Raw genomic sequence first — 23,094 nt, 5'->3', positions numbered from 1 at the left:
GTTACAATATACAATGTGCAACAAAAGAGTACAAAGTAACAAAGAAACAGGAAATGATGGCTAATAAAAAGGAAGAGGGAAAAAAATTGAGAAAACGCCATTGAAGAAGGCAAGAATGTGGACATACCAAACAGTGTCTTTAAAAAAATGATATTAAAAATTATCCTAGAGGTGAGGGAAAATACAGAGAGAGAACTAAAGGATATCAGGAAAACAATGAATGAACAATAGGAGAGTCATAGTAAAGACAGAAAATTTTAAAAGAAACCAAACAGAACTACTGGAGTTGAGGCCACAATAACGGAAATGAAAAATTTCCAGGAGGGTTTTAACAGCAGATTGTAGGTTACAGAAGAAAGAATCAATGAACTCCAAGACAAGATACTTGAAATGACTCAGACTGAGGAACAGAAGGAAAAAAGAATTATAAAATACACAAATAGCTTAAGACAGTCATGGGACTCTGTAAAGCACACCAATATATGCTTTATGGAAGTCCTAGAGTAAGAAAGAGAGAAAGGGTCAGAAAGAATAGTTAAGGAAATAATGATAGAGAAATTTCCAAATTTAGCATAAGACTTGAACATGCAAATCTAAGAATCTCAGAAAACATCATACAGGATAAACTAAAGAAAAACACACCCCATCTTATATTGATTACACTATCAAATACGAAGGACAAAAAGAGACTTCTGAAAGCTGCAAGAGAAAAGCAATGTCTTATCTAAAAGGGAGTGTCAATAAAATTGAGTGTCGAATTATCATCAAAAACCATGCAGGCAATAAGGTAGTGGGTTGAAATATTTAAAGTTCTGAAGAAAAGCAACTTCTAGCCAAGAAGTTTATATCTGGCAAGACTCAATTTAAAAAATGAGGGACAGTTAAAGACATTCTCATATAAACAAAAGTAGAGGGAGTACATCACCACTAGGATATTTCTACAAGCAATGTTAAAGGGAATTCTTCAGATTGAAACAAATGACACTAGATAGTGGTTCATAGCAGTATAAAGAAAAAAAGACCTTGGGTAAATGTAACCATTAAGGTAATTATAATATGCCAGTATTATTGTTTGTATTGTTCGATAATGTAACTCCACATCTTACTTCCTATAGGTGCTAAAATGCAAATGCATAAAAAGTTACGATAAGTCTATATTTTGGACATGAAATGCATAAAGATATAAGGGATAGTAAGTACAAAAACAGTGGTGTACAGAGGCATATAGGAAAAGTATATGTGTATGGTATTGATGTTAAGGTCATATCAAACAAATGTAATCACTATTTATTTAGAATGTTAAAATTTAAGCCCATGGTAAACATAAGGAAAACAATTGAAAAATATATTCATAAAGAGATGAGATGTCATTCAATATGGTATAACAAATAAACACAAATATAAAATAGGCCTTAACAGAAATGAGGGACAAAAGAGTTATAATATTTACAAAGGCTAAATTGCAAAAGGGCAGAAGAAAGACATGTATTATCAGTAATGACTTTAAATGTAAATGGATTAAACTCTCCAGACAAAAGGCAGAGATTAGCAGAAGGAATAAAAAAGTATGACCCAACTACATGCTGTCTGCAAGATACTCAAATAGGCCATTAAACATTTTGTCATAACCCATAAAATTGTTTGGGATCGAGTGTAAACTATAATGTAAACTATAGTTCATGGTTAGTAGCACAGCTTCAATACATGTTCATCAATTGTAACAAATGTATCACACTAATGAAAGATGTTGTTAATGTGGTAAAGTGTGGAAAGGGGGGGTGGGGCATATGACAATCTCATGTATTCTTTATGTAATATTTATGTAATCTAAAACTTCTTTAGGGAAACGGACCTTGGCCCAGTGGTTAGGGCGTCCGTCTACCACATGGGAGGTCCGCGGTTCAAGCCCCGGGCCTCCTTGACCCATGTGGAGCTGGCCCATGCGCAGTGCTGATGCGCGCAAGGAGTGCCGTGCTACACAGGGGTGTCCCCCGCGTAGGGGAGCCCCACGCGCAAGGAGTGCACCCATAAGGAGAGCCGCCCAGCGCAAAGGAGGGAGCAGCCTGCCGAGGAATGGCACCACCCACACTTCCCGTGATGCTGACAGCAACAGAAGCGGACGAAGAAACAAGACGCAGCAAGAAGACACAGAAAACAGACAACCGGGGGAGGGGAAGGGAATTAAATAAATAAAAATAAATCTTTAAAAAAAAAAAAACTTCTTTAGAAATAAAAGTGTGTGTGTGTATAAAAAAAACGATACAAGTAGGTTGATGGTGAAGAAATGGCATAAAAATATACCATGGAAGTAGTAACCAAAAGAGAGTTGGGTGGCTATGTTAATTTTGGATAAAATAGACTTTAAGTCAAAAAGTTATGAGACAAAGATGTTCATTTCTTACTCATTAAGGGGCAATTCCATAGGAAGATGTAACAACTACAAATATCTATGCACCTAACACCAGAGACCCAAAATGCATGAGGTAAATACTGAATGATGTGAGGGAAGAAATTGATAATTCTACATTAACAGTAGAAGATTTTAATGCACCACTCTCAATAATGGAGAGAACATCTAGTCAGAGGATCAATAAGGATGTATATTACTTGAATTATACACTAAACCAACTAGCCTTAATTGACATATATAGAAATAAAAACATAATACACATTCTTCTCAAGTGCACATGGAACATTCTCCAGGATATATCATACATTGGTTCACAAAACAAATCTCAATAAATTAAAAATTGAAATCATACAATGTACATTGTTCAACTACAACAGAATGCAACGGGAAATCAATAACAGGGAAAAGGGAAAATTCACAAATATGTGGAAATTAAACAGCACACCTTTAAACAACAAATGGATTAAAGAGGAAATCACAACAAAACTAGAAAATATCTTGACTCAAATGAAAACAAAAATGCAACATTCCAAAACTTATGTGATGCTGCAAAGGCAGTGCTGAGAGGAAAATTTATAGCTTTAAATGTTTATATTTAAAAAGATGAAAGACTTCAAATCAGAGACCTAACTTCAAAACTGGAAGATCTAGAAAAAGAAGAGCAAATAACCCCAAAGCAATAGAAGGAAAGAAATAACAGGGGAGATAAAAGAAATAGAAAATCAGAAATAGCAATAGAGAAGCTCAACAAAACCAGAAGTTTGTTCTTTGAAAAGAACAACAAAATTGACAAACTTTTAGCTAGAATGATAAAGAAAAAAAGAGTCTACAAATAATGAAAATCAGAAATAAAAAGCATGGCATTATACCAACCTGGCTGAAATAAAAATATCTGTAAGAGGAGAATATGAAAAATCCTATGCCAATAAATGAGATAACCTAGATGAAATGGACAAATTCTTAGAAATACACTACCTGCCTACATTGACTGAAAAAGAAATAGAAGATCACAACAAACTCATTACTAATGAAGAGATTGAATCAGTTATCAAAACCCTCTCAACAAAGAAAAGCACAGGACCGGATGGCTACACACAGGCATTCTACCAAGCACTCCAAGAATAAGTTATTCCAGTTCTGCTCAAACTCTTCCAAAAATTTGAAGAGGAGGGAATGTTCCCTAACTTATTCTACAAGGCCAATATCACCCTTTCATAAAGGTAGCACAAGAAAAGAAAACTACAGACCAATATCTCTAACAAATATAAATGCAAAAATTCTCAATAAAATACTAGCAAACCCAACCCAACAGCATATTAAAGGAATAACACATCATGATCAAGAGCAATTTATCCCTGGTATGAAGCATAAGAAAATCAGTTGATATAATATGCCACATTAACAGAATGAAGAAAAATAACACATAATCATCTTAATTTTTGCAGAAAAGTTATCTGATGATACAGTAAAGTAGTTTTCTTTACAGAAATGGAAAAGCCAATCAGCAAATTTATTTGGAAGTGTAAGGGGCACCAAATAGCTAAAGCCAACTTGAAAATAAAGAACAGAGTGGGAGAGACTCACACTTTGAAATCTTAAAATTTATTTCAAAGCCACAGTAAACAAAACAGCATGGTACTAGCACAAGGATAGACACACAGACTGATGGATTATTGAAATGTCAGAAATCAGTCCTCACATTTATGAACAATTGATTTTTGACAAGAGAGCAAAGACCACTCAACTGGGAAAGAATACTCTTTTCCAACAAATCGTGCTGAGAAAACTGGATCTCTATTTTCACAAAAAAAGGAAGACCCCTAACTAATGCCATATACAAAAAGCAGCTCAAAATGTATCAAAGACTTAAATATAAGAGCTAGAACTATCAAACTCCTGGAAGAAAATGTAAGGAAGCACCTCCAGATCATTGTGTCAGGCAGTGATTTCTTAGACTTCACACCCAAAGCACAAACAATAAAAGGGAAAAAAATAAGACAAATAAGACTTCATCAAAATTGAAAACTTTTATGTCACATAGGGCTTTATCATGAAAATAAAATGACAACCTACACAATGGGAGAAAACATTTAGCCTTATAGAGGAGGTTACAAAGAAAGAGTAAGCCAGAAACTGAAAGTCAGTAGAACTGAGAAGCCGAAAGAGGCTACCATGGGCATTGCCAAATGATAGAAAAACCCAACAAACGAGGATCTCCAGCAGCTAGCCCCAGAATGCCACGATCTTCTGGTGGAAAGCACTGCCTTGATGATGCCTTTATTTTGGACTTCTTCTAGCCTTAAAAATTTGAGCCAATAAATTTCTGTTGTTTAAGCCAATCATTGAATGGTATTTGTTTTAGCAACAGCCAAGAAACTAAAACAGAAACTTTCCACAAAATAAGATGATTAAGGATGAAATAACCCTTCTAGAAAGTTGGGAACTCCAAGCTACAACTTGAATTTAAGTAAATGTTATATGGCCATTAGAAAGAGTGTTGCAGAAAAAAATCCACAATTTAACTCAAAATTTCTATGATTCTATCTTCTGCTGAGATTGGCATTCTGCTTCACATAACTTTGTGTGTGGATGGTTTGACCATAACACAGGCTTTTGTCAGGTTGCAAATATCCCCAGGGACCTGGGACAGACAGAGTTCTCCATGCCCCTGTACACCCTCAGAGCAGTCAGAAGTTCCCCATTCCCCTGTGCACACTCAGACAATTTTGTAAACTCCTAGCTTTTACCCCCAGTGAGCTGAACAAATAGTATTTTCATCTGTGGTGACATGAAAATGATTGGAAAGCCCAATTCCTCATATAAAGGTCATTGTTTTTTGCAAACTTTAAAATATATGTTTTGTGAAATATATAGATACAGCTCATATATATAATATATAAAATATAGATAATATATAACATGATATATATCATATATTATATATGATATAATGTGATATTCATAATATTTCCTATTTATAGGTAAAATGCTAGTTGTTTAGACCTTTAAGCAGACAAGTATAGATTATAAATAGTAAAACAAAGTTACTGATGTTTCCATACAAAAGTGTGCAATCAGGCTTCTGACTTTTAGATGTAGTTGGTATTTGCAAGCTTTTATACTTACTTATGCTCTGAATTTTATTAGTAAAATTATTGCACTGCTGATAATAATACTATATTGAAATATATATCTGGTGCTGTTAAATTCTTAAATATATAATCTAATTTAATTAATTATTAAGTTTATACCCAACAGCAGATGAGGACACTGAGCCTCAGAGTTGTTGTATTGTTGTCCGACTTTGCAGAGCTGACAGGTGCTAGAATCAGCATTGGAACCAGGACCTATGACTCTAACATGCCTGCCCTTAGCAACTGCTTCTCAGGCACGTGATAGTTTTGCATCTTCCCTGATAACTGTGTCCTAGCCTTTCTGCCCTTGTTTCTCAGCCACCGATAGCTTACCTATTAATATTTCTTAGTGTATAATTCCAGCATGTGCTGAAGCCATTTATATTGTCTACCTGCTTGAATTCCATAGCAAACAGTTATTCAGATACATAGCTGTCACTACCTTTTTGGACAAAAATCTCCCAATAGAAAAGAGTGCAGCAAACCTCCATCAGTGCTGGGAGAGCAGCTGGGTTCCAGATCCTCATAGTTGAATAGAATAATTCACAGACAATACAGATGCAATGTATGAGGAGGCTGCTGTGGTATCAAAGTTGACCCTGAGGATTCCACAGGGGAAGGCCTCAGGGGACTCTGGAATGTTTCGCAACAGAAGACAGAACACTTATCTGCAGTAGTACACAGTTTTGCAAAACACAGCTGCAAGAATGGTTGTTTTTAAATTAACCCTGTCAAATGTCATATGCAAACTCTACTCATAGGGTATCATACCTCCCAGCCAATGGAAAAATCACCTGTACAACATCCATAACAGATGGTTCTTCATCTCTGCTTAAACACATTCAGGAATAGAGAACTCCATTTTATCTTATATTAAATGAATAGCTTTCCATTGCTCCTGAAGGTACTGAGTTTTAGCAGGTCTAAAAATCTGAATTTATCAACCCACAGGGAGCTTCAGGAAACTGAACTACATGCCTGCTATTCTTGGCACTATCTTTTCATCATCAAAATATATGGAAACTAAATGAACAATCAGAAGGATGCTTTATAGACTTAAAATAGTAGAAAACAAAATTACGTATTATTATGAAAATTTTCCCTCAAGTCATGGAAAAAGCCTCACAAGTTATCTATCTAATTACAGAGAGAACATTTCTAATAATTGGAACATACAAGGTGCCTCACTCTCTCTTCTGGAAATACGTTGAAAAATTCAATCCAGTTTCTCAAACAACCAGTTTTTTTGTCAGTCACCCCAAGTTGTCACCTTATGCTAAACAAAATTCAACCTATAAAATAAGTAGAACTTACATTTCTTTACATCTTTTACCTCTCAGACAACATCTTCTGGAGGAATTTGGGGAACTTCAAGTATATAAAGTTTAGGGTTGATCCTGGAAAACTTCTAGAATTAATTATTGAATAGCCAGTCTGTAAACATATAGGAAAGAAGTGCCAATAATGAAAGTCTATGATTTTACTGAGAAGTCATGCCAACTATCTTCCCTGCATATTCTGCTGATTGATAAAAAGATAGATATGGTTATTATGCATCTCAATTTTAGAGTTGCTAAATTTTAGAGGGCATTATATAGATGTAAAATTGGTTGAATTTTTGCTAATATAGTAATTGATGAAATTCTGTAGGAAGATTTTTTTTATATTCTATAGTCTTGTTCTTGTTTTTTTCTTGTCTACATTTGTTTTGAAAATGAAGACAAGGATTATGCTTAAGGTTAAAATGAGATAAGAGTTTTATTTATGAATTTGAGTTACACATGCACTCTTATCTCTACTTTAACCAATGAAAACTGGAAATTTTTACTAGGGCCCCTTTAAAAACACTGGTGATTAATTTCCAGAAAACAAAATGACCCTTCTTAGTCTTACACTAACTTGACCTCTCTAACTTTTGAGTATATTCATCTTCTCTTCAAGGTCTTTTCTCCGTTAGCTTATAAGGCCTACATGATATGGTTATTCTACTCTTGTCCATTTCTTCCTTTTATTTTATCTGTTACCTCTTTTTTCCTTAAACCCTGAAAGAGAGTATTTTCCTAAGCATCCTTTTTTATTCCCAAACTCCTCTCAATATACCTATTTCTCTTCCAAAAACAAACAGAGCTTTAATGGTCACCTCTCAATTCTTTATCTCAAGTCTGCATTTCCAATGACAGATTTGCCACTACCTCTAAGATGGTTCCATGAAATAATAATAATAATAAATAAATAAATCATCATATGAAAAAACTCATGGTTTTCCTCCAACTTTCCTTCCTCTGTAGTGGATGTCATTGGTTGCCTGCACAGAACCCCTATATGAGCCTGAGAATCCATTCCCCTTCTGCTGTGGATGACAGTGGACAACAATTCTCCCTTGATTTAATTCTCTAGATATTTGTCCTCACCCAATCTAGAACTGAGGTCAAAGAGAAACTGCCTTGCCTAGGACACTACAACTCCCTAGTGGGGTTCATACCATCAGCAAATGACTGACACAAGGGTTAAAAAGGCAAGTCTACTTGCCTTAAAGTGGGACCAACACTGTGGTGAAAGTTGTTTGTCAGATCTTCTCCAGATGAGACCACATTTTGGCTTAGTTTTTTTCATTTGTTCTAAGCTGCTTTCCTGACCTCCATTCTCCTGAGGGTACTACCATGATAAATTGCCTAACAAAGAATATTTCCTACCATAAAAAGAGTATAGAGAGAAAACTTTTGGGATCCTGAGACAAGAAATGGGGCCATCTGGGTATCTGCACTTGAAACAGTGACTCCTCATTTTATCCTAAACACACTAAGCCCACAGAAATTACCAGTTTTCCACTTTGCTAGGTTATGAGCCCTTTTCTTAGTTGAATTTTCAGGGCCTTCAATGAGGCATGTGACTTAAAACAATGCCTGTTTTTTAGGACCTTCCAAAATATCCCTTCCTGAATATCAGAACCAAAATACAGGTTAACTCTCAAGATAAAATGACTGGGAAACTAGCCTTCTAAGAGACAAGTGGAATTATAAACCAAAGAAGCTGTAGGATCTGCCTAACATTTAGGAGGAAGAACTGGGATATTATGTCTGAAATGGATCCCAAAAGTGCTGGATGAAGGAATGTGGAATTTTAAACTGAATAAAGGAGAGTTGTTTGATATGGGAAAACTCTCCTGTGACACAGGATTTAACACCCTGGCAAGGACCTTAAGTGATAGTTCTAATATACTTTATAACACCAGCTTCCTTGGAAAGACATGGAAGACACTCCATCTACCAACCTAATAAAAAATGTTCTGGTGAGGAGGGACATCAGCACATTGAAAACTTAGTAGTAGCTGTCTTTTCCAGGATGGAACTGATGGTAAGAGAAGCTGTTACAAAACTAGGTTCCCTGGTAGCAGTGCAGATGACAGGACCTGGAGACAAGGTGGCAATCCTTAACTTCAGAAGCAAGGTGGATACAGTTACTTTAAATGGCAATATGGTCACAAAGATATATTGGGGAATGAGGATTGAGTGAAGGGGAGAAGGTGACCTTCTGGGATCTATTAATATGACTCATAGAACATGATGTTTCTACAGGCAAGAAAGATAAGCTATCTGCAAGTGTATTGCTTAATATATATACTCAAAATAGAAAATGAAAAGTAGAGAATATTAAATATTACAATGTGCGCCATCTCTGAATAGCTAAAATTTACATATTTATTTTCTTTAAGTAAGAAGAGGGGTCAAGATTTAAACATACAGACCTTTTATCTCTGAGAATTATCCCCCCTAAGGCATTTCTGTTGGAACCCGCTCAGTGTTACTTCTTACACCAGGGGTGGATAGAAGCACTGTATTAGGGTTCTCTAGGGAAAAAGAACTGACAGGAGGTATCTGTAAATGGTATGAGATTTTATAAAATTGTTTCATGCAATGATGAGGATGCACAAGTCCAAATTCCATCATGTAGGCTCTAAGCCAGGGCCAGGGATTCTTTTTTTTTTTTTTGGGGGGGGGGGATTTCTATATTTCTTTATTTCTATGAGTTTGCATTTGACAAATGGATAACTTATTTTTCTTTTTCTTTATTTTCTATTAAAACTTACATTCAAAAAATATAAGGTCCCTATATACTCCCCACCCCACCCATCCCACCCCTCCCACATCAACAACCTCTTCCATCATTGCAGCACATCTACTGCACCTGGCAAATACATTCTGGAGCACTGCTACACCACATGGACAGTGGTCCACATTGTAGTCCACACTCTCCCCCAGTCCACCCAGTGGGCCACGCAAGCCAGGAATTCTGATGAAGGTCCTCAATGAGTTCACAAGGAGGTAGAAATGGAAATTCTCTATCTGAATGCTGAAATCACTTCTCCTTTTCAGACCTTCACCTGATTGGATGAGATTTTACATATTGCTGATGGCATTGTCCTCAGTTGATTGTAGATGTAATCAGCCATATTTGCAATCAATTCACTGAGGATTGAAGTCCATGAAATGCCCTTGTATTACAATTAGTCCAGTGCTCCGCTTGACCAAACAGCCAGGCACCATTACCTGGCCAAATTGTCACATTTGCCTAATTTCACAGTCTACCCCTTTTCTACCCGGCAGCCATGCTCATTTCTAAGCCAAACTTAATCTCTAAATAAAAACAATAGATTTTTTTTTTTTGACTAAAAATACTCAACTGTCCTGCATACAACTGGAAACACACTAAATTCCTTCAGAATAGGATGGAAGTCCTTGGCTCATATTCACTCTTAAATGTGCTATCTTGTAAGTTAAATACTATGTCATGAAACTAATACAACTTATGTAGGTGATAAAGAGATAAGAAAGGGAAGAAAATAAATGTATTTCTTTTATGTACATATATAAACATACTCATAACAAAGCAAGGAAGAAATATTCAAGATCATTATAGTCCTTATTTCTGAAACTGGTCACATGTTCAAAGTTCGTATTTACCCATTCCATGTTCCCTTGACACTCAGCAAGCTCCTCAACTGGTGGTGGTTCTTTTCCAGGTAGGGTGACCTAAACTCTCATTCCTTTAGATGCTGGACCATTGTTAGTCCTGCCTGGATTGGGTTGTTGCAGTTTTTCACTGACTTCAATCACACAGCATAGTAGTACTAAGAGATGCCATAGGAGATTTCCTGTGTTCCAGAGAAATTCTTCTTTACCTACCTTGTATAGTGAAGTCTTATTTCCCATTGATAGTCAGTATCAATCATCCCAGCCAGTACAGCAATTCCCTTTTTCATCTTTTGATTCAGAGGCATGAGAATCCCAAAGTGGCCAAGTGGCAATCTTAACTTCCAGTACAATAGAATCACTGTTGTATTTCCTGATGGAAGAACTCCTCCTTTTGTAACTAAGACCCGTAGACCAGTAGAACTTAAGGTTGCAGGCATAGGAAGGAAAAATTTTCCTAGGGTATATCTAAGGGTAATAGTGCATGATGCCACTCCTATTCCCTTGATTCTGGGGTTTGGAAGAAACAGCCCTATAAAGTGGATCCTGGCTTAGATCATACACAGTCTCCTAGAGAACGTTGCCCAGCCCTGTAAGGTATTACCACCTATTTGACACTGTAATTGAGTCTATCAATCCAGCTGCTTCTGAATGATGGGGAACATGGTAAAACCAGTGAATTCCATGAACATGTGCCCATTCCCACACATCATTTTCTGTGAAGTGGGTTCCTTGATCAGAAGCAATGGTGTGTGGAATATCACAATGGTGGATAAGATATTCAGTAAGTCATGGATGGTAGTTTTAAAAGAAACATTGCATGCAGGGAAGGCAAACCCATTTCCAGAGTAAATCTCTGTCCCCTCCATGATAAAAGTGGTAATCAATCTGCCAGGTAGCAGTTGATGGTGCCATATCACAGGCTGAGTATGGGTCTCTGCTGCTGGCAGATTGGGCACTCAGTAGCACATGTACCCAGGTCAGCTTTGGTGAGGGGAGTCCCTATTGCTGAGCCCATGCATAATTTCTATCCCTTCCACCATGGCCACTTTGTTTATGAACCCACTGAGCAATGACAGAAGTGTCTGGGAAAAGAGCCTGACTGCTATCCACAGAATGGGTCATCTTATTCACTTATTAAAGTCTTCCTTTGCTGTAGTGACCCTCTGGTGAGAATTCATGTGAACACAAATATCTTCATGTTTTTTCCCCACTCAGAAATGTCTATCCTCATTCTTCTTTCACAGACCTCTTTGACATCAATTTTCCAATGACGTTCCTTCAAAATCCCTGACCATCTAGCCAAACATTTTACAACAGCCCATTAATCAGTGCAAAAATGCACCTCTGTGCATTCCTCCTTCCAAACAAAATGAACAACCAGGCGCACTGCTCAAAATTCTACCCAATGGAAGGATTTCCCCCTCATCACTGTTCTTGAAGTATATCTCAGAAAGAGGCTGTGGTGCTGCTGCTGCCCACTTTTGGATAGTTCCTGCATATTATGTGGAACCATCTGTTTACCAGGCCCAAGATTTCTCTTCCTCAGTCAACTGACTATAAAGAATTCCCCAAGATTTGAATCTCTGGACTGACAATGTGATAGCCGGATCCTGAGCCTCAGCAGACTCCAGCACCTACAATCTGATTTATTGGACTTACCACACTCAGCTAGGATGGAGTTGAAGAGGGACAGCCACCACACCATGGAGCCTAGAGTGATTACAACTGAGAATGGGAGGATTGCATCCAGCATCCAGGTGGAGTCTGAGCCTCCTCTTGACATAGAGGTGCAATGGACACAACCAATCCAATGTCCACATAGAAGAGGTGGCATTGGATTGGGAAAAGTGGACATAATGGACAAAGGGTATGGGGAAAGGCAGGAAGAGATGAGAGGTGGAGGCGTCTTCGGGACATGGAGCTGCCCTGGATGGTGCTTCAGAGGTAATCACCGGACGTTGTAGATCCTCACAGGGTCCACTTGATGGAATAGAGGAGAGTATGGGCCATGATGTGAACCAGTGTATATGAGGTGCAGAGGTGCCCAAAGATGTACTTACCAAATCCAATGGATGTGTCATGATGATGGGAACGAGTGTTGTTGGGGGGGGGGGAGGGGGGGGGGTGGGGGGGTGGGGTTGAATGGGACCTCACATATATATTTTTAATGTAATATTATTACAAAGTCAATAAAAAATAAAAAAATTAAAAAAAAAAAAAAAAAAAAAAAAGAATTCCCCAAGAAGCCCATAGCTTTGAGCTGGAAAAGAGAAGATAATATGGCAGGAGTGGTGGTAATGTGCATTTAGGCTACTTCCTCGTGTAACTTACTTGTGTTTTCAGTACCTGCTGGAGCCCTATCTCATATATACCCCTCATACATTATGATGGAGTGCTGCTATGAATGCCCAACTTTATGGTTTGGCCTGTCAGACAATACCCAACTCATAGGCAAATCACTTCCAATGGTAACTGAGTAAGCATTCAGTCTCTACTAAGGCCCAGTAGCAGGCCAAAAGCTGTTTCTCATAAGGAGAGTATCTGCAAAAGATGACAGAGATTTTCTTCAAAATCCTAGAGGTCTGCATTATGATTCTCCTATAAGGACCTTCCAAATGCTCCAGAGGCCATCTCTATTTGCCTCTGACACTTCTAGAACCACTGTATCTGCCTGGTCATAAGATCTAAATGGCAGTGCAGCTTGCACAGCAACCTGAACCTGTCACAGAAGTTCCATCCCCATTCAAAACTATCAGCTTTTCTGGTCTCTTGGTAAATGGGCAGGAGTAGCACACCCAAATAAGGATTATGTTTTCTCCAAAATCCAAAGAGTCCAACTAAGTGTTCTTTTTCTTTTTTGGCAATGGGGGTCAAATACAACAATTTATTCTTCACTTTAGAAGGGATATCTTGGCATGCCCCACACCACTAGACATCTAATAATTTCACCAAGGTGGAAAGCACCTATTTTTCTGAAGGATTTATCTCCCAAACTCTCACTCAAATATCATGGCAAGAAGTCTAGAGTAGTTGCTATTTTTTGCTCAGTACATTCAGTCAAAGGATTTTCATCAATATAATGGACCAGTGTGATGTCTTGTGGAAGGTTGCTGTGGACAATATTATGACATAGGGCTAGAGAGTTGATATAGCCCTGAGGTAGGACAGTGAAGGTATACTGCTAGCATTGCTGTATGAAAGCAAACTGTTTCTGGGAGTCCTTATTATGCATTGAGAAAAATGCATTTGTCAGATTAATAGCTACATACAAGGTGCCAGGGGATGTGTAGGTTTGCTTAAGCAATGGCATCACATCTGGAACAGCAGTTGCTATTGGTGTCACCACCTGGTTAAATTTATGATAATCCACCATAATCTTCCAAGATCCATCTGTTTTCTGCACAGGCCAAATGCAAGAGTTAAATGGGAATGTGGTGGGAATCAACACCCCTGCTTCCTTTAAGTTCTTGAAGATTGCACTGATCTTTGCAATCCCTCCAGGAATTTGGTATTGCTCTTGATTTACTATATTTCTAGGTAGGGGCAGTTCTACTTGACTTCCACTTGGCCTTTACTACCATAATAGCCTGCACACCACAAGTTAGGGAACCAATGCGGGGATTCTGCCAGTTGCTGAGTATGTCTATTCCAAATATGCATTCTAGAACAGAGGAAATACCTACAAAATCAGTCCAGAGACCCACTGGGCCCTCTATGGATGGATCTAAGCTAAAAGCCCATCCAACACCTAACCTCCATAAGCTCCAACTCCGCCAGGTAGACCACAGTGACATATTTGGTCTCCTGGTATTAATGTCACTTCTGAGCCAGGGTCTAATAATTCCTGAAATATCTTATCTTTTCCTTTTCCCCAATGCACAGTTATCCTGATCAAAGGCCATAGGTCTCATTAAGGAAGATTAATGGTATAAATTTTTTGACAGTGAAACAGGATATTTTTCTCAGGGGACTTAGCCTTCCCCTCATTCAAGGGGTTATGGGTCTATAAACTGTCTCACGTCTGGGAATTGATTAAGGGGCCATGACTCTGTTTCTGTAATTCAAGTTAGGCTTTTGTTCAATCTAAAACTCTTCTTCTTATACATATCAAGTAAGAATTTAGTAGACTGCCCATTTATTTCACTTCTAGGTACCCAATGATCTATTAGTCAATGTTGTGGGCCATTAGACTCAGGCTCTTATGATAGTTGCTTTGAGTCTGCTTTTTGTTTTGGTAGCCATACCCACCTTGTCTTTAGTAATTAAGGGTTGTCACTTGGCTTCTGCCAACCAGGGATCTGATCATTCCCATTGTACTTAAGTATCCTACTTCTGTGACAGCAGATTCCATTGTAATATCTGACCTACAGAGAAGAGCAAATACAGAACACTTCAGGGAAGATGGAAGTAGTCTCACAAATCTATTCCTTATAGTCCGGTGAAAAGTGTGTTCTCTGAACATCCCTAAGGTGGGTAAGCAGGTGTTAGATAGTAAATCCATTCTAACATTCCAATCTCTCTTAGCCTCTTTACCCCCTCTTCTATAGTATTCCAGAACAATTCTGGCATTTTGACCTCACACAGTGGTGGCATCTTTTGGTCCATATTTCAGCCAGTCACTTGAACAAACTTTTAGAGCCCTTTCTAATCCCTTGGGCTACAGCATTGAATTAAGAATCTCTACTTAGTGAGCTCATATTAATAAATACAGCCTGATCTAATTTTATATTCCTTCCACCATTATCCTACACCCTTAATATCCATTCTCACATATTTCCCTGTTTTTTGTCTATATAAATTGGAAAATTCATGCAGTTCTTTTGGAGCACAGCATTCTTCCTCATGGTTACACTTTGTACTTCATCTTATGGGGCTTTTTGTGACTTTAGTCTTATTATAGGCCTGGAGGAAAAGAGGAGTGGTGGAGTAAGGAGAAGCATTACCTCCGGGCATTCCATTGCAGTTTTATCTGGTGACACAGGATTAATCTTTTCAGGTGTGTGTTGGATGGCTGACTCCTTGGGACAGGTTTGAGGTTGGGTGGCCATATCCCTACAGTGTAGAGGAGGTCAAGTGGCTGTCTCCTCAGAGCAGATCATTGCAGGTTTATCTGTCAAAGCCTCAGCAGAATTTAGGGCTTCAGGGTCCCTACTGCTATCATCATCATCCCATATATCTCCATCCCAATCAATTTTCAGGATTCCACTCTTCCAGTCAATGCCCTCACTTTAACAACAGGTACCCTGCAAGTTGAGATTTTAGTTTTCATTGTAACTCTGCTACTCATGCAATTAGGTCTGGTTTTCAGAGATCTCAAGTCTGCAGCTGGACCAAACAAAATTTTCTTTCAGGGCACACATAGAAATTTTCACATCACTTATGTGGCACTCAAGTGGAAAATTTGAAGCCTTTAGTTCATCCTTTCTTTTGTAACTGTATCTAACATATTTGGGAGTAGTCTACCATCATCACTAACTTTTAACTCCACTCTCTTGAGGTGTTAAAAACACAGTCATCCAAAGCCTTTCCTCTTATAAACATGGACATAGTCATATCCAGTGGTGATGTTTTGCATTCCACTATTACCAAATTACACTATGGACTATCAATAGCCTCTTGACTATTGGAAACAGAGTAATTAATGCCCTATAATCTAATTAAACTAGAGAGCCAATTGCAAAAATCTCAGAATGAATTCAGAAATTCCATATTTAAGAATCACTTTCTCAAGAAGCACTCCCAGTACCAAGCTTTATTAGTCAGGAATTTCTAGGAAAACAGAACAGATGGGGAATTTCTGTAAACAGTATGAGATTTTATAAAATTGCCTCACATGACTGTGGGAATGCACAAATCCAAACTCCATAGGGCAGGCTACAACTCAGGGATGCCAATGATGGTCTTTGATGAGTTCCCCAGGAGACACTGAATGTTTGAAGTAGAGATGGACACTATTTTAAATGCTGAAATCACTTCTCCTTTTCAGGCCTTCAATTGATAGGGTGGGACTTCATTCACTGATGGTGGCAGTGTCCTCAGTTGATTGCATATGTAATCAACCATATATGCAATCAATTCACTGATGATTAAAGTTCATGAAATAGCTTAGTATTACAATTTGCCCAGTGCTTGCTTGACCAAACAACTGGGCACAGTTACCTGGCCTAAACATCACAAGCCCTATTAAAATTGTACTGAGAATTGTTATATCCTCTTACAAGACTGATTTCATTTCCTCCATATTACTCATCTTCCTTCCAACTTAAATTTCTGCTAAGCTAGTTTTCCTTGAAGGGACCACTTTATTCTAGAATTGACTGAATGGCCCAGAGTCATTTTAAACTGCTTTTCAGAATAAAAATTTACAGGTAACTTAAAAATATTTTTACTATCACAAAAATTGTGAGTCACCTGACATTTATTAGTGATGTATAGGCCACTGGTTTTGAGCTAAATCTACTGGATCACAAGAATTTCAGTCTTTTTCAACTCTCCAGAGCAATGGAGTATAGATTCAATATGATTTGACTTTGCCATCTTTTGTTTCACATCCTGTCTTTTCACCCTAACCCTAACTTCAGTTGATGAGGACAATTTTAATATTAACTTCAGCAGCAGCTCTTGTTTTTATTTCCTCTGTTGTAATAGGAGAAAGCCCAATATATTCCCAAATTGAATATGCTGACCTTTCCTGTCCACATCACTACAGTTTCAACCCTAACTTTAAGGATTCTTTTCTTTCTCTCTCTCTCTCTCTCTCTCACTTACTCTCTCTCTCATATTCTCTCCTGAGATATGAGATTTTAGCTCTCTATCCTTTTTGCAACAGCAATATTGTAGGGAATAGTTTTGTCTTGACACCTAGATCTCTGTTTCTTTTTTTTTTTTTTTGGAAAAATTATCTTTCCTTTTGGTTTGGTGAGTAGCTCAGTAGAAAAATATTTTTTTTGAAAAGAGGACGGAAGAATTTTTTAAAAAGAGAGATCAAGAATAAATGAGCAGAAACTTGGAATCAGCTATCCCAATGGAAAATCATGATTCTTGTTCACTTTCCAGATTTATACCATTTCTAACACCCAGAAGCTATCACATGGAAGACAGGCTACATCTTTATGAAGAAGCACCCTGAAACATCACAGCAAGAATATTCAGAAGTGAAACATCACAGCAAGAATATTCAGAAGTGATTTCTCCTATCTCTCTTAATTAAACCTATGACTATTTACATAACCATAGGGGAAAGATCCTAAACTTGATTCAAGAATAGCATGGCTTGTGGGTGAAGGCAGAAAACAGATTACTTTTGTAATAAAGTTCAAAATGGTATTCCCCAAATGACAGCAATGAGGAAATATCCTCACAAGGGGCAGATTTTGGTCTATATAAATATTCATCTAGTTTAAATAGAAAAATAAGTAGACTGAGGTTAAAACCTCATGGGAAGTGGTAAATGAATTAGTGTTCTGGTCAGAGGCACGAAAGGAGAATGATCAGGAAAAAGCAGATCAAGGAAAAAATCAAGCAGCTGGACCTTTGGTAAAAAGCAAAAAGTGTTAGGATCTAGTGTTACACTTTCACTGGAGAAGAGGCATGAAATAACCATGTTACAGAATGAGTTGGCCAGTATATATCAGCCAGCCCTCTCACCTAAGTCACCTCAGTGTTTGTACAATAGGCTTATGAATAGAAAGAACTAGCATGGTGACAGAGATGAAGATTATGTATAGGCTTGGAGCATGGACATCTCTTCACAAATACTGATCTAGCTACTGCCACTCATAAATGTCCAACCTAACAGTAACAGGATCCAAGGCTGAGTTTACCTTGTAGTGCCATTCCCTGAGGAGACCAATGAGAAATATGATGGCAAGTTGATTACATTAGGCCTTCAACATCCTAGAAAGGACAAAGTTTCACTTTACCTTTATTGACAAATATATAGGCATTGTTTATTTTTCCTGCCTAGAATGACTCTGCCAGTACCCTCTGAAGAAGCACAGAGTATCTGAGTAATTGATATGAGATCCTCCATAATACTGTCTTGAGCCAAGGGACTCACTTTATGGCCAGGGCTGTATGGCAGTGGGCACATGAACAGGAAATCCACTGGTCCTATCATATACTGATCATCCAGAAGTTGCCACTTTGATAGTGTTTTGGAATAGCCCCTCAAGTTTCAGTTGAGGAAAGTTAGGAGATGACATCTGTATTAGTCAGCCAAAGAGTGGTGATGCAAAGTAACAGCAATCTGGTAGCTTTTATAATGGGTATTTATTTGGGGTAAAAGCTTACAGTGACTAGGCCCTAAAGAGCTCATCTCAAGACTGCTTTCTCACCAAAGTCAGTTGCCATGTGTTGAAGCAAGATGGTGGGTAATTTCTGCCTGGTCTCTCCTTTTGTCCTCTTAAGGCTCCAATGGCCCAGCTTCTTCCCATCTTAGTCATAGGTTGGCATATGACTCATCTCTCAGGGCTTCCCATATCAGTCTGGCATAGGGCTTGTTTCTTTCCAGACTTCCTCAGCTGCTCAGCTATTCAGGTGCAAACTACCAGGCAAATGGCTCATCTCTGTCTTGGGGCTTTAGCTGTTTGAGACTTCTCTGTTCTGTCATATGGCAGAACCAAAATGACCAACTTCTCTCCTCTTTCATATGTCTTCCTGAGTGAGAGTCCATTTATATCAGTCCACCAATGGGGCAGGGATGCTACCATGAATCATGCCCTATTGACATGGTTGAATCAAAGCCCCAAGATGACATTATTAGGTAATCTTAAAACCTTTGAACTTAACAAAATTAAAAAGGTATCACACCCAAAGGAACAGATCAGTTTACAAACATAATCTTTCTCTTATTTCCCCTCAAAAAAGAGACATCCAAGGATGATATCCAAGAATGTCATCCAGGATGGAATGATATCTTTTAGGATTGTTATATGGCTCCATTGCTCAATGAATAGAATTTATGAATCCAGGTAAAAAGGGGTGGAAATACGAATGGTCCTGCTTACTATCTATCCCATGTACCCTCTTGGGGGATTTTTGTTTCCTGTCCCTTCAATTTTAGGCTTTGTAGATCTAGGGTTCCTGGTTCCTAGAGGGGAGATACTCTACCAAGAGACCCAGTATGAATCCCACTAAACTTTATATACTAGATACCATTACCATTAATAGTTTGAGATCCTCATGCCAGTAAACCAGTAAGAAAATAAAAACAATTACTCTTGGCAAGCATAACTGATCTTGCTCATTATGAGGAGGAAAGACTAAAGTTACATAATAGTGACAGGAGGGATATATTTGACACTCACTTCATCCATTTGTGCATCCCTTGGTATGTCCATACTCAGTTTACAACCATGCGCAAACTCCTCAAGGATGACAGTCTGGATCAACCCACTAAGCAAGACATCTAGACCAGCAAGATGAAGAAAATTCTGAGTATCAGTCATAGCCTCAGGACAACTGTACGATGACAACCATACTTTTTCATTGTTTGTGATGGTGAGAAAAACAAAATATAAGTTTTTCTAGAAATTTTGACTAACCCAAAGCTGTGCCTGGATTGAATGAACTTGAGAAGCAAGTGCCTGAAAGGTTCGAGGAGTAGACTATAGTAGGAGCTGTTGGAGAATAGCTGGTTCGTAATTAGCCACTACTCCTGTTACACTGCTGTTGTGATTGTTGTTTTCCCTTTAACCATGGAGTAGTGATTGATCAAACCAGAGCTTCCACATCTTGAATCTATGCACCCCATAGAGGTAGGCAGACCTTGGCTAATGACTGATCGACATAGAGATAAAAAAGTTTATACTTCTTGGCTTAAAGTAAGAGCATAGTTTGTTCCACAAATTTCTACATGAGTTCAGACAGAAGCTAGTCTCCAGCTGAAACCAAATTTTTGCTTAGCGTATTGCCCAATTATCCTCCTTCCCTCACTCTTCTTCTGAAAACATTCCCCAATAAATTAGTAGTACCTGTCTCCTAGTCTCAGGTACTGTTCCAATGAACCTGACCTAAAATAAACTCTGATGCAAGACATCTTATTTCTGGCAATAGCAAGTTTTATTTCAGTTTCTCAGAGAAGAAACCTCTTTATCTCTTTATCAATTTATACACAAGTCAGATCTAGGTCTTCCTTTGAAGTGTCACTGATAAGGCCTATTGTCCTAGTTACATGTAAGAACATTATAATTTGTTATTCTTCCTTAATATAATTCGTAGTGTTCACCTTGCACACTATGTCAGATCAATCTCTCTAACTCTAATTTCTTCATGTTCTTCAACATGATCTTGACTCTGCTCTTCAAGAATCTACCTACCTACCTCATAAAGACTGTTTAATAGGTCACTTTAACAAATATTGAATGTAGTCACTTTGCCAGAAACTGGAAATACAAAGAACAGTAAAAACTAGTATTTATCCTCAAATTCTCAGTGTTGGCTAAAGGAACAAATAGTTGATTGTCTCTTACAGGGAGACCATACTTTGTCAAATATTTCTATTCTTCACTTCATGTAAGAAATTTTGCCTGAGGATATTGGAAAGGGCCTTAGAATGGAGATAACAATTGAACCTGGTCTTAGAGATCAAAAGAATGTTTCCTTTGTGTAAACTGTAGTGTTGAGAAGTGCTTTTAATGAAGGTGCCAAGAAAATTTAGGGCAAAGCATTTTCTGGAGTGACTTGTACAGCAGCTCTCACTTCACTGTAGAAACACACTGATATGTGGGTGGCAATCACTCATAAAATCTGATGCCAGTAACTTGTTACTAATAATACTAACTGTGCTAAGATTTGTGAATGATGTCTTAAGAAACAAATTAGAGATGAAAGCTCTTCTTTAAATAATGTTAGCACCCTATTGCATTCTGATATCTTTCTTGATTAGAACAGAAAGGGGTAAAGTTAGAGGATGCCCACAAATAATTATACATAATCTTTTGTCATGCATGAGAATGCCATCCATAGTGTGTCTCCTGTAGGAGAATATTGGATAGATATAATAGAAGATGAGATTGTCAAAATAGGTATTGTCTTAACCAATAATTTTGTTTTTATATATGAAATGGACAGCCATATAGCCTGATAAAAATCAATAATACAGGAAAACCTTGATAATTTATTGCAAATAGCACATATTTAAAATCAGAGACCTATGATGCTACTTCTAGCTATGTGGATTTTAGCTACTTATTTAGTGACTGTCTTTTAGTTCCCTTATGCAATGAGGATAAAATAAGGTATAACTCAAAGATTTATAAATTTACAATTGAGCTAGTTGGAATTAGATTAGTTAAAAGTGCCTGGACAGAACATTTTTGGAGCAATGCTTCCATAACCTGTTGAGCTGCATTTTTCTATTTTATTTTTTTTTAAATTTGAAATAAAGTTATAAAAACGTAAGTTTAAATGGAAAATGCACAGCATATAGAAGTGTTTAGTAAATCTTAAGGTATTAATGCTGTTAGTAAATAAGAAGGGGTTTGCTTCTTTTCCTCTATCAAACAATTGTGACTTGAAAATTTTGTTTCTTTATTTTTATTTTCCTTGTCTGTAAAATGATGAGATCACTTCTACTTCTCTAAGTACATCTTTTTTAAAAATATATTTATCTTTATTTACGTCCCTTGCCACTTCCACTCACTGTCTGCTCTCCGTCCATTCACTGAGTGTTCTACTGTGTTTGCCTCCCTTTGTTGCATTATCTTGTTGTGCCAGCTCTCCATGGTGTGGATTAGCTCGCTTTCACCAGGAGGCCCCAGGAATCAAACCCAGGGCCTCGGAGTCCATCTTAAGGCCAATGTTTTCATTATGGTATTTCTTTTCAATATTAAAATTCTGATTTTTTTTTCTTAAATAACTTCCTTCTAAAGCCCAATACTCCTAAAAGGAGCAATTATAATTTTTAAAAAAGATCATGAGGTTTATAAAAACTCTCTCTTTACTAAGACAAGCATCATAATTTTTCACCAAAATCATATGTGAGATATATATGTTGCCTAAGAGAGTAAAAAGTTATATAAAAATTTTCCAACTAACTCTTGGTGGAAATATTAACAAATTATATTTATATAAAAATTATATAATTTCAAGTCATTGGTTGTATATTAAACAAATGTAAGTACTAAAATTTATATAATTTCAGTGTTTTTTTGTGTCCTTAATTTCTTCATGGGAGATAAATTCTTGCATTTTCCAGGAAAAAATAGGTTGTAGTGGAGTGTTTACAATTGATGATTGGTGATTCTAAAGAACAAAGTAAATTCATTCTTCCACTTAGCAATTCTTATACTTATTATAGTGGACACTATTTAGAGATTAAAAAATTTCCCCATATTTCACCTTTTTTTCTTCCCAGTTTAAGCAACTGAGACACTCTTCTTATTGTTGTGAGGAATGTTTGTTGTAGAGTGGAAAGCAGCAGAAACAGTTTCCTGCAAAACATTTCTTGGCTTTTGTTCTCAAAACCTAAGTCCCAAGAGGAAAAAAGGTTTGAGTAGAGGTAAATGTCTTTAATAATTTGAAAGGAAAAGGAATTTTCCATACTAAAAAGGATTTCTGAGAAGCAGATGTGGCT

The 23,094-nt window shown here is 37.4% G+C and overlaps 1 long non-coding RNA gene across 1 annotated transcript in view; it reads left to right on the top strand.

Moving 5' to 3' along the window:
* LOC131278053 (uncharacterized) overlaps positions 1-22,651 on the top strand; it is a 146,503-nt gene extending 123,852 nt beyond the window's left edge. The window contains exons 2-3 of the long non-coding RNA XR_009185185.2: positions 11,762-12,461; positions 17,574-22,651. This is a non-coding gene — a long non-coding RNA (uncharacterized lncRNA). The remainder of the gene's footprint in view (positions 1-11,761; positions 12,462-17,573) is intronic.
* The last annotated feature ends 443 nt before the right edge of the window (positions 22,652-23,094 follow it).

The sequence above is a fragment of the Dasypus novemcinctus genome, chromosome 1 (assembly GCF_030445035.2).
Source record: "Dasypus novemcinctus isolate mDasNov1 chromosome 1, mDasNov1.1.hap2, whole genome shotgun sequence".
Taxonomy (NCBI): Eukaryota; Metazoa; Chordata; class Mammalia; order Cingulata; family Dasypodidae; genus Dasypus; species Dasypus novemcinctus.
Note: the sequence above shows the minus strand (reverse complement) of the source record. Positions and strands in the feature narration are given on the sequence as shown.